The following is a 12,301-nucleotide window of genomic DNA, read 5'->3' as shown; positions in this document are numbered from 1 at the left end:
GAATGTAAGGCTGGATGTTTACAAACATAGTATTATAGGCTTTGCATCAGGAAGAGGCTTCCCTTGCATTGTCTAGGGGTAATTCCTGCCATGAGGAACAAACACTTTCAGGGACATTTCCTAGAGCCCAAGGGGGGAAAAAACCCCTCTGTGATAATTCTGCTGATAGCAAAAAAGCATCAGGAATAGACTTTTGTAGGCAACCTCCTCCCAGGCTGTGGGAGCATTCACTCCGTGTGGTATACGTGCTACATACCAACACAGAGCACAGCACTGTAAAAGCACTAATAAAGATAAAACAATTGTTTTGGGGCATACAAGCACAGAAAAAAAAAAAATTAAAACCCCCAAACCAGAATATAATGAACAAAACCACAAAGGATTTTATTTTTTTATTTCCAACTAGCGAGCAATATCTGGTCACTTCCCGGGAAGCAGGGCTTCAATACACAGAGCAGATGCTCCAGAAGGCAAACACCATAAATGGAAGTCACATCTTCCTCCTCTTTCCCTTAGCTTTTGTACCTGGACAGACAGCCTATGATGTTTAAAACCCCCTTTTTGGGTTGGCTGTCCCAGCTACTGTGCCTTCCCAGGATCCTGCCCATCCCCAGCCTCCTGGCCTGTGTGGGGCGGAATGTCGGAGAGAGAGGCTGGTGCTGAGCCAGCACTGCTCAGCAGCAGCCAAGGCACTGCTCTGTGGTCAACACCTTTCCAGCTGCTAATGCAAAGCACAGCACTGGGAGGGCTGCTGTGGAAAAATGAACTCCACCTCAGCCAGACTAAATACACTCTGACACAAAGAGGTGGTATCTTTCTGAGGAGAGAAGGAGAAGTAGTGCTCAGAGATCCACTGGCAACTCTTTAGATGAGAAAAGATGCTAATGTGTGAGCTAATTTTTTTCAAAAAATGATTCATTGAGTTATTGATAGCTGCCTGCATGTATATCCATATGAACATTTGTGCTGGTTGGGGATTAGGTATAAGAAAATGTAGAGGAAATAAAGGACAAGATATGGAGGAGGGAGGGAGTCAGGGAGGCAGGCAGGAAGGCAGGAAGCAAGGAAGGGATAAGGACTTAAAATGAAATTCTAAGAAATCCAAATATCTTCTTTCTAAATAAAGAACAGGTGTCATACATCCTCCTAATGTCCATGGGTGAGATAAGTTCTCTATAATGAGCAAGTCTGATCAAGACTGGCTTGGCTAAAATACCAAGGCCCAAAGGAAAATTTATTCCTGTTCCTCTTCCTTTTACCTCCTAGGAATCCAGAAAGCAAAGCAAATTGCAACAATTTGTGACTGTAAAGCAAACACAGAGTTCTAATTATATTGTTTTTCACCAATGGTTGCTTTAAATACACTGTCCCAGCTTGTATTTGCTTTTCTAAAGCCCATTAGTTCTGTCAGTAGTGTTTTTCCCGGAGGAGAAAGTTATTCTAGCTGAGAAGCCTTTGATTATTTTCATTATTATCTGAGACACTTGCACAACTTACAAAACATTCACTATGGCCTCCGGCCTCTTCAAATGCTGCTGTCTCTCTTCAGAATCCCTTGATTTGGTTTAAGAGTTTCATCTAATTCAACTGACAGAAAATAATTCAGTCAGGTCTTAAAGCAGGTTTCTCTCTTGACCTACAAATCTAATTTCCAATCAGCAGTTGCTCTTTGATTGCCTCAGAAATTTAGCCATAGACAAAGAGATAGACAGATGTGTTGTATGCTGGTGCCCCTCTATTGACTTTGCATTCTGGATGTCCTGACATGCTTACATGGCACATCCTTGCACATACTTGGTTTTTCACAATGCTGGTTGTATATACATTCTGAACAGTTGACCACTGATTATCAGTTTAAGTGTTAACAAGAGAGCACCAACACCAAGGCTGTTTCTCTAAGGATTACTAACAAAGGAGGAAAGCAGATTAAGCACTTTTAAGTTAATGTGTGTGCTGAGTGGCTCTAACAAACTACAAAAACAACATTAATTTTGGGAAAGTGCCTTACAAAAAATCCTTTTCTTTCAAATTTTAAAGCTGCTTCCACCTTTCTAAGGCTGGAAGTTATTACATCCTTGGTCTCCATATATAAAAAACCAGGAGAAGAAGGGAAGAGACCACTATGAGTGGAGACCTCCTGGTCAAACTGAAGGACAAGAAAGAAATGCACAAGCAGTAGAAGCAGAGGCATGATTATGGTGCTTAGTCTTTACAATTTGCTTTGTCATAAGTTTAATGTATATGTAAATTAATGTAGATGTAAAGTAATTTCCTTTGGCTAATGCTGGATGAAGGAATACCTCCCATCAGAACATTGTTGCATTAGCTTAAGAAATGGCACTAATTATGAACAGATTTTCTGCCAGAGGGAAGAACGGTGCATTTAAAATGCCTCTTATATTGTGAACTTCCAGCCTCTTACAGAGGAGCTGGGAGGAGGCCAAAGTGTAACATTTCAGGTTGGTTATGAGGTGTAATCACTCCTAGGTCTGAAACACCCCTAGGTGTGTTGAAGACTGAGGGCCCAGGCAAGGGCTAAGCCTTATTGTCTACAGGGAGACAGATTGTGGGAAGGCAGATGGAGATGGTGCTGGAGGCAATCTTGCCCTTGATACGTTGCAGCTGTGTTAATTACCAAAGAGTGGGACCAGCCTGGCCGTCCCAGCTATGGGGGTGATAAGGAGTGAGTTAGCTGGGAGGGAGTCATTTGGCCCCTGCTGGCTCCTGATGGCCCCTGCTGGCTGTGCTGTGAGGAGGAAGGGACAGGAGGTCATGCAAGGGACAGAAAGGGTCAGATGATGTATGATGGATAGACAGGGTTAGGTGACCATGCTAAGGACAGGAAGAAGTGAGCCAGAACTGGGGAAGAAGAAAAAAAGGAAGGAGAGAAAGAGCCAGAGCTGTGTGGATCTGCCCTTGAGAGGCTGCAGAGAAAAAGGTATGAAGGACTTTTAGATATCAAGGTGTTGATACTTGAAGCCTTCTGATGTTTTATTGAAGCACTCTGAGTGTCGTGGCTGCCTTGACAACCGCAACAACCTGCTTTGTGTACCCGCTGTGTTATCTTTGCAGGTGGAGAAATGCATAATTGACAGGGAGAAAATATGAGATGGCTGGAGGCCATTACCTGGTGGAGACAGAATGGTCCTCTTTTTGTGGCTGAAGAGCTGAGCAGAATTAAAAGAAATTGTATGACCAGAGCATGGAAGTATGCTATGGATACAAATGAACTTGTGCTTCATTGAGCCTTATTTAAATATTAAAATGTGTCATATGCTAATAATAGCGATGAAGTACATGTTACCACATATATGACTGTATTTCTTAAGTCTCTGGCTAGATCATGCTGTATGTAAAGAAGTGGAGGAGGATAAGATTGGGTTGTATTTAAGGAGGGTAGAAATTTCACCTACTTGGGAGGAAGACCAAAGAAGACCTTGAAGATAGTTGAAGAAAATATCTACATCTTTGCACGAGTTCTCCTCCTGCAATCCAACTTGGATCTGTGTAGAAAATCCTCTCAGTGCATATTCTGAGTTGAAAAAAGTGATTACTAGAGTAACAAGGGATCCTGCAGCCTAAACTTCATATACAGGCTCATATGGGTAAAATATAAGCAGGAAAACTACATAAGAACAGTTTTCACAAACAGTTGCATTCAAAGTGGAAAACAAAACAATGTAATTCTATTACAATTTGCCATCTCTGCCAGACAAATTCAGTAAACCATGTTGGTTTACTGGCATTAGTTACTCCCTCAAATGTACAAAGGTGGACAAGCCCATACTGGTGTATCCTTACAATTTTGACTGGCAGGTCTCAGGAGCAGAGAGACCATTTTTTTTGGTCCACAATCACACAACTAGTAATGCATCACATATTATGGTGGACGTTACCTGACACTTGGTGAGAGTCACAAGGAGCTCAGCATCTATAATAGCATTGTTGGAGTTTGTCTAACTCCAGAGCTCTGAAATTATTCGTGACAGATTGCTCTGTTCCTCTGTAGATGAGTAAAATCAGGGCCATAGTTAGGAGCTTAGTACAGCACTGTGGGTATGAACTTGCCATGCAGAAAATCACTTTGAAAAGAGAAAAGATCAGAGATTCACAGAATTTGTTTTCTAATTTTCATCAAAAAAGGTCTTTGAAATTCAAAACCATTGACTGAAAATGGAACAGTCATTCTAAGTAAAGTGAGAGGTGGTTAATAACTGAGACAATGTCCTTTTTTATCGATTTCTGTCTAAAATAGGAAATAATATAAATTCAAGAAAGAGGACTTATCAGTGGGGGCTTTGTCTGTTTCTGGGATAATATATTTTTGCCTTTTGATCCATAGAAGTTGATAGTTTTTCAATAGTGACACAAATACAAATAGCAGTATCCAGTCCGTTATCTTATTTTCTTCCTTTTAAAGAGTTCTTGGGGAATATCCACATAAAGTGTGGTGACCTACTCTAACTATGAACAAGAGTCCAGGAGTATTCTGAAGATTATGAGCAATAACTCTGTAACTTGCATAACTGAGGAATAAACAAGGGTGGTTACTTCATTGTGCCTGACATTTGAGAAGAAAGAAGGAATCAGGGATGTGAATGGTGGAAGCTGCTGGACAGCACCACTGCAGAGAAGGACATGGGGTCCTGGTGGACAGCCAGCTGACCATGAACCAGCCATGCACCGTCATGTCACCAGCAGCCTGGACCATGCAAGAACAGAGCTGTCAGCAGGGCAAGGGATGTGATCTGTCCCTTCTTTCTCTGAGCAGTGTTGAAGCCATGGCTGGAATGTGGGCATTCAGTTCCACGTCCTCCAGTACAATAGAGACATAGACTTTCTGAGGAAAGTTCAGTGAAGGCACTGGAGAATCTTTTGTGCAAGAAGAAGGTGAGAGAACTGTGACTGTTCAGCCCACAGAAGTCAAGGCTCAGGAAAGCAGCATCAATGTGTGTAAATAGTTGAGTGAAGGGAATGAAAAAGAGGGAACCTGAAAATTCTCAGTGTTACCCAGTGATAGAATCAGTGGTAATGGACACAAGCTGAAACATGAGAAATTTCATTAAAGTATTAAAAAAATGAATTTATTTGAAGAGTGGTTGAAGAGTGGAATGGGCTGCCCAGACCCATTGTGAAGGTTGTGAATTCTTCAACGTTGCAGACAATCATAGGCAACAGGAAATGGTCTGGGATATCCTGGTCCTTCAGACTCTGCTTTGAGTGGAAAGACTATGTATTGTCGGTTATAAAACAGAATGGGAGAACACCTACTGCTGTTGTTAGTTCAGTGATTCAAACACATTAGTAACAGGCTCAAAGTGTCCTTGCTGAAGTTATGACAAAGTCCATCTGTGTACAAACAGGCCCTTCTTTGCTTTTACCCCATAACATAAAGTCATCCTCAGATCCTCAAATATATTCTGTTGCCTTGCCAGAATACCCCCAAAACCAAGGAGCTGCAGTAAAAACTGAAGTTCCAAATCTTAACTCCACAGCAATGGTGTTACCTCTGTTTTAACTGGAACTTAAGATGCTGACTACACTGTGCAGGACCGTTTATCTTAGAGGCACATGAATCTCTCTACTTCTCATACAGACTTCTATTCAGTAATATTCTGAAAAAAATATTCTATCAGATATACTCTTCACTTCTACTGCATAGCATTTTTTAAGAAGTGAAACCTATTACAGTTAATGTGCAACAGAACAAAACACTTGTTTCCCTTCAATCAGGAAAAACTCCTAGTCAGTTTAAAATGGTTCATTATTTTTCTTGGTGTGTGATTTAGATGCTGCACTGAAAACCAGGTATTCAGAAGATATTTTATGGAGAGTGAAAGAAAGAGTAGAAGCCATTTATCCCTGTTTTTTGTTTCCCAAATATAGATTCCCTCTCTGGGATTCTACTGCTCTGGAAAAACCTCTCTTAGTCCTGCGGAGTTCTATGGCATTTCATTATACTTGGACTTCAGTTTGTAAAAGATTTGTTGAGGCTTTCACTGCTCTAATGAGTAGGAACAAACATTGTGATGCATCAAGCAGATCTGTTTTACAATTTTATTTTCTGGTTTGCTTTCACCTTCTAGACTCAGACACTTGAAGAACAAAACATTCAGCCATGTGTTAAAATAGACTTTCTCTCCCCGATGCAGTCAAATTGTACAGTCTATAGCAACTGCCAGGATATCTGATGATATAGCCCAGGTCTTTTTGTTTTCTTTCCAGCAAGTAAAAAAAAAAAAAAAAAAAAAAAAAAAAAAAGCCAAAGACAGGTTTATTCTCTTCATTGGATATGTGGGGTTTATTATGTTCTGGTTTTGTTGGATTTACTTTGACCTTTTAAAGAAAATCACCCGGAGAACCATTCCACTTGAAACTGTCACATCTCCCTTTTGGAAGAGGCAAGATCCTTGAAAGAAGAGATTGAAGAGCTCACTGTAGACATATGGATTTAACCTATGACATTTAAATTACGAAAGAGCTAGTGGGAAGGAAAGTGGAATGGAGCCTGAACATCCCTTGTCGCTCTCAAGCTTGTTTTCTTCATGAACAAATTTTGAACAATTTCTTTGTTACTGTTTTCCTTCCATTCCTTCAGAGTCCCCACCTAGAGCAGCTTGGTAAATGTGAGGAATAGACCATTCTTTGAACAGTCTACACAAACAGAGGAAACAGATGACATTAGGGCTCCATCACAAAATGCTATCACAATATTCAGCTCCTCTTGCTATGGCTAGTAGTTCCTCAAATTAACTATTCATTTTAACATTTGTGTTTACCTGGAAGCATATGAGCACATCAATCAAAATAATAAATACCAAGTTGTAGAACTCAACATCAGGCAGGTTGCCATACCAGGCGTACCCCATTCAGCCTGTAAATCCAGTGCAAGCCTTAAATATTTTTTCTTGGCCAGTACAACAATCTCACCTGTCTGATATTCAGTAAATGATGATGGAAGAGTTGCACTTAGTAGTTCTCAGAAGGCTGTATTGTGCATGGTCAGATTACACTAGAATTAATGCTGAAAATAGTAAATATGATTAATTACCAGAAGATCTCCTATTGAAAATGCTAGTTTTCACAGTCAGTAGTATACTTCACAGAGAAGACCTTGCAGGCTGACTGTAGTAATCAGGCTTGGAAAGTTTCTGGTTTAGAGAACAGCAGATCCTCTACTACTCATTTCTAAGAGCATCACCCACTTTGAACTCTTTTCTTACTGCATGCCATAACCTGAAAAAGAGAGATTTATAGCATCATGACCTGTCTGGTCTCGGGAGGGTCTTTGACAGAGCTGTCAAAGAAGTGTTTTTAGTTCAAACAGGAGAGGGAGATGTCTGAGTCCAAGGCATCCCTCTGGTTGCCCTGGCTGGTCCAGGACTCTGGCAGGGGGGTCTGAGACCCTGGCATAGGGCCCAAAGTGATGCCAGCAGATAAAAGAGTGGGTTCTCCCCCTCCACTGTGCTGTAGCTGTACAGAACAGGGATTATCTTTGCCATTTTGTGAGATAGCTTCCAGCATACTTCTCACTGAAGCCAAGAGTTTCATGTCTGTTATATCTTTCTTAGTGGCCAGGTGATATATAAAACAGTTCTCTTCCTGACAGAACCCTTGCTCGAACAGAACATGGGTTTCGCAATGGGGATAATTACAATGAACCCATAGTAACAGAGCCTTCAGCTCCTTTACGGAAAGGGCTGCTGGATGAGCAGCTGTCACGCTCTGGAGAGTGGACAAGATACGGATTTTCTCCTGGGAGAAAGACCCTCCTATGTTCTTGTATCTGACTGGTCTTACCAAAGGCCTAAAGCCAGGCCGATGCCACTCTCGAACTCGGTCCGGGTTTTTCTGATGACTGGCCAGCGGCTGTCCGGGTGAGGAAATCCAGGGCCCTTGGAATTCCTTCTGTCCGGGTCGAAGTCAAGGTCAGCGTCTCTGCAGAGGTGGTCTTGTGATCTTCTCAAAAATTCAGTTTCTGGTACCTCGCATTCGAAGGGCTGGTGCCTTGCTCACCTAGGGACACTACTTTCTCAGGAAGGCTTTCCCGAGAAATATAAGTTTAAAGTCTTTTTTCCTTTGAATGCCCATGCCAGAAGCAGAAGAAAGAGCTGGAGTTCGCCAGCTCAGGTTTCTCAAGGTTGTTTATTGTCTCTTATCTCTAAATTCTTTCTGTGCCTTTGCTGGTCCTTGCTGCAGCAAGAACACGAGGCAGCTCCCCCCAGGTCGGGTGCGCTGGACCTTCTGTACCCTTTCTCTGACCTAACCATTGTCCACAATGTATTTCTTATTTACAGCCTATTACCAATACCTACTACCTACACCAGACATGGCACTTCTGTCCTAAACCAATCTCTTGTGACCCATCACAGCAGAAGATGGAGGACAAGGACAAGAAGGAAGAAGAACAGGGCCACACCCTGATTCCTCCATCTTGCCTTCCCCATTAGCACCCGGTGATAAACTAACTACTATTTACATTAAACTCTTGGGGTCTGTAGATCTTCATGAAGTGCTGGTAATTTTTTCCCATGGACTCAGATCAAAGACAGTGTCACTTTGGGCCCAGGGTCTCAGACCCCTCTGCCAGGGTCTCAAACCCCCCTGATGGGGTCCCAGACCCCTCTGCCAGGGTCCTGGGCCATCCAGGGCAGCCAGAGGGATGCCCTGGACTCTGACAGTCTGGGAGTTGCCCTTCTTCTGCATAGGAGACCACAAGTTTACAATTACTTAATAGCATAAATAATGCCAGATGTCAGCCAGTTTTTATCCCATACAAATAAAGTTTATTTTAAGGAGTCTGGAAGTCCCATTCTTTTACAGACCTGTCCAATCCTGTAACATGACTGTGTATTGTCCTTAGCAGCTCACTGCTTGAGTATTGTCTTGACTTACAGGAAAAATTTTTTCGTAAAATATGAAACCTCAAAAAATCGTATCTGAGGGAACACAGACAAAGAGAAAATAAGTCCTAGTTGTGCTGATATGTCCTCATTGAATCTTTTCAATAGGTAGAAAAATGATCTCTTTGTAGCTCCCGCTCAGAATAAAAGAGTCAGATATCATTATAGTGTGAATCACCAGCAAAGACGTCTTTCTCCCATCCTAACAAATCCATTTCCCTCAAGTATCTTGATTCTTTTCTTTCCCTAAGGTGTGGGACTATAATAATTTTTGACTTCAAAAATGATTCTCGATCCATTTCAGTTTCTGACAACCAAATTGAAACTCTCATATCCTGATAAATGGAATAAAATTGGAAACAATCCTTCTGTATTTTAAACTCCAAAATGGTGAGGCAGATGTCCATGGAACCTTAAGTAATGTTTCTTGTTGTTGCTAGAAATATATGCCACGAGAAAGTCACATTTCCAAACCCACCTGAAGAACACTATTTCTTTCTGGGGAGAACTGGTTAATGAGATGATTAAAAGAGGAAGAAAGTTTGACAAATGCACCTTTAGTGCATTCATGCAGAGACAAAAGGATGTCACTGTAACCCACAGACTGATGTCTCATTCCCACTCATATTTGTTCTCCTCTCTTGACTCTAAGCAGTTGTCTTTGCATGGTATGGAATGGTGCTGTGCTCTGCTTTGGGACATTCCATAAACAATTTCCTTGTTTGAATTCAACTCATGCCCACTGGCTTGTCACAGAAGTGACGTGGACCATAGAAATCTTAAGTTCCTTTCTCCGAAGAACAAACTTCCACAAGGCAGGAATAGCCATGTTCAGGTATATGATGCAGCAGATGTTCTTAAAGTTTATTCCCAAACTGCAAAGCATAAAATCCCAATGAAAACCCCAAAAGCAAACACGGTGTGATAATGTTGCTGTGTCTCTGAGCTGCTGGCAAAAGGAAGAATATTGCATACAACTCCTCAGTCTTTGCCAGACCAGCCAAACAGTTGAGCTGAAGTTAAGTAATTCAGGTCATGCAAAACACTCGCTTATGACCAGTATCTTAATGTGTCCCTTTCCTAGATCTTTATGCCATCTTTCTGCCTTTTCTTTCATTGTTTTAAGCTGCTCATTTTGGGGACTCATGCATCATAAATGCAAATATAGAGAAAAATCTGCAGAGGAGACTAAAATTCTGTCTTCGTCAAATAACAACATCAATCAGAGAAGTATGTGAGATGTCGCAGAACATAGCTAAAGGCAGAGATGACAATTTAATGTGGTGTATATGTGCTCCAGTCCTCCCAAAGTCAAGGCATATGAGCTACGAAATGGTTCACAGAACATGTGAAATGTGCCAGGGAAACGTCACATGCTAGAAGTTTCACATGCTGAAACTGTAAAGTACCAGATCAGGACATGTGCCTTTTAGCTGACTGTTGTCTGGGCATAAGTGGCTAGGCAGGATGGAAGGCGGAAAGGATATTAGGAAGTAGAGAGTTGTCGGAAACTGTGGGAAATGTGGGAAATGAAACAGAGAGAGGCACTCACGTACCAAGGAATTCTCTCAGTGAAGGCTGTGGAACCAGCTATGATGGTGTCTTGGTGAAGGCAAACCTGTTGCAGGAACAGTACTACTGGAATGAGTTTAGGTAGACAGGCATCATTTTTATCAGTGGACTGTGAATGGTGTGCAATTGCATTTCATTAAAGGAGGTCTCCAGCCTTCAGCAAGTGACAAATTTCCTTGGAAAAGGTCCTTATATTCCTTTAGTCTGCTAACATCCACTTCAGATGGCAGAGGTTGTCCCTCTCCTAATGTCAGGCAAGAAAAGCAGAGTGGAGCAGAGCTATCCGGTAGAAGATCTTAGCAACAGAAGCAGGCATTCAGAGAGAAGAAGTTTTCCAAGGATCAGTCTAAAGTCAGAAAGCAAGAGGGAGACACTATCTTTGCATCTGATTCCACAAAAGGTTTCCTCCTGTTGTTTGTTGTTTAAATGTCAAAGTTTTTAAAAGGACCAGAAATTGGAGTCACTGGAGAAAAGAAGCTGCTAAATCCTCAGTAAATTAGCAGTGATAAATATTTGAAGGATTTTTACAGCTTGCTGGGCTATTTAAAGTTTGATTAAAAGTTAAACACAGTAGACCCTGTCTCCCTTTGCATTCCAGCATCAGGAAGAGATGAACCCACAGAACACTGACATACTGGTTAAATTATAACCTTCCTGAAGAATGTGTTAGGGGCTAAAAGATAATGCTTTATGGCTCATCTTTAGAAAATAATAGATGGCACATCTTTAATCACCCACACTGATGCTTCAAGCTGGCAAATATCCACTGGAGTCTTCAATATTATTTGTACAAGTGGGTGTGATAGGTTCAACCAGACTGCTCAGTGTTCAAATCAGGCCTGAAGGCTGTATCCATCCTATTAAGTTGGCCCAGGAATATCCCAGGTGTCTCTAGCAGCATGATAAGGGTTGACCCCATAGTAAACTGTCTTGGTTTCCACAGTGAGTGCCTGGATGCCAAGCGCCTGCGGCAAATGTTCCCTGAAAGATCCCATTTGGGACAGTGTGCAGCTAATCAGGAACATGGATTACAGTCTATCAGTCCCTGCAAATATATACCAGGAATGCTCCCCTACAAATCCAGACCCATTAATATAGATACAGAAAATATTATTTACAAGATCAATGCTAAACTGAAGAAATAATATAATGAAAATATCTCTAAATATCTCAATAATCACTGTGATATTGGATTAAAAACACAGTCTCTGATTCTGGGTGTAATGGAGTCAACAAAGGGGATCCTTGGATTATTTAGCTGTGTTTTGGCCATCTCTCTATGTCTTTGCAGACATCTAACCAAGTGATGGTCACTTGGAATAGAAATAACAACCTGAGATAAGTTCTTGAGGTAACGACCAAGTCATTAAAATTCACAGCCAGGAAGAATGCTTCCTGTGCACCACTCTCTGGCTATCAACAAACCTCCAAGGGTAGTTTCTTACACTGTCTTAGTTGATACATGGAAGAGGGTTGAGGTATAGTGCCTGGTCTCACCCACTGCTAGAGTTGCTCTCTCCTGCATTCAGCAAAGCTGTAGCACAAGAAAAATAAATTGTATCACAAAGTCATTGGAGATGTCAATGGGAGAAAATCTCTCTTAGGTTCAGGCATTATATATGAAATAATTTTTTTCTGTTAAAGAAGGTAAGAAAGCAGAAAAAAAGCATGCTCATTCAAAAGCAAATTTATATTGCAGTTACTTAAACATTAAAAAAACTTTAAAAAATTAAAGCTAGAAGAAAGTTTTGAAAGAGAAATATAACATAGGATTGACTCTCCACCCTAGTACTTCTAATTCTGTTATGTTTTTGTATTGGTTGAAC

Source organism: Prinia subflava, chromosome Z (assembly GCF_021018805.1).
Source record: "Prinia subflava isolate CZ2003 ecotype Zambia chromosome Z, Cam_Psub_1.2, whole genome shotgun sequence".
Taxonomy (NCBI): domain Eukaryota; kingdom Metazoa; phylum Chordata; class Aves; order Passeriformes; family Cisticolidae; genus Prinia; species Prinia subflava.
Note: the sequence above shows the minus strand (reverse complement) of the source record.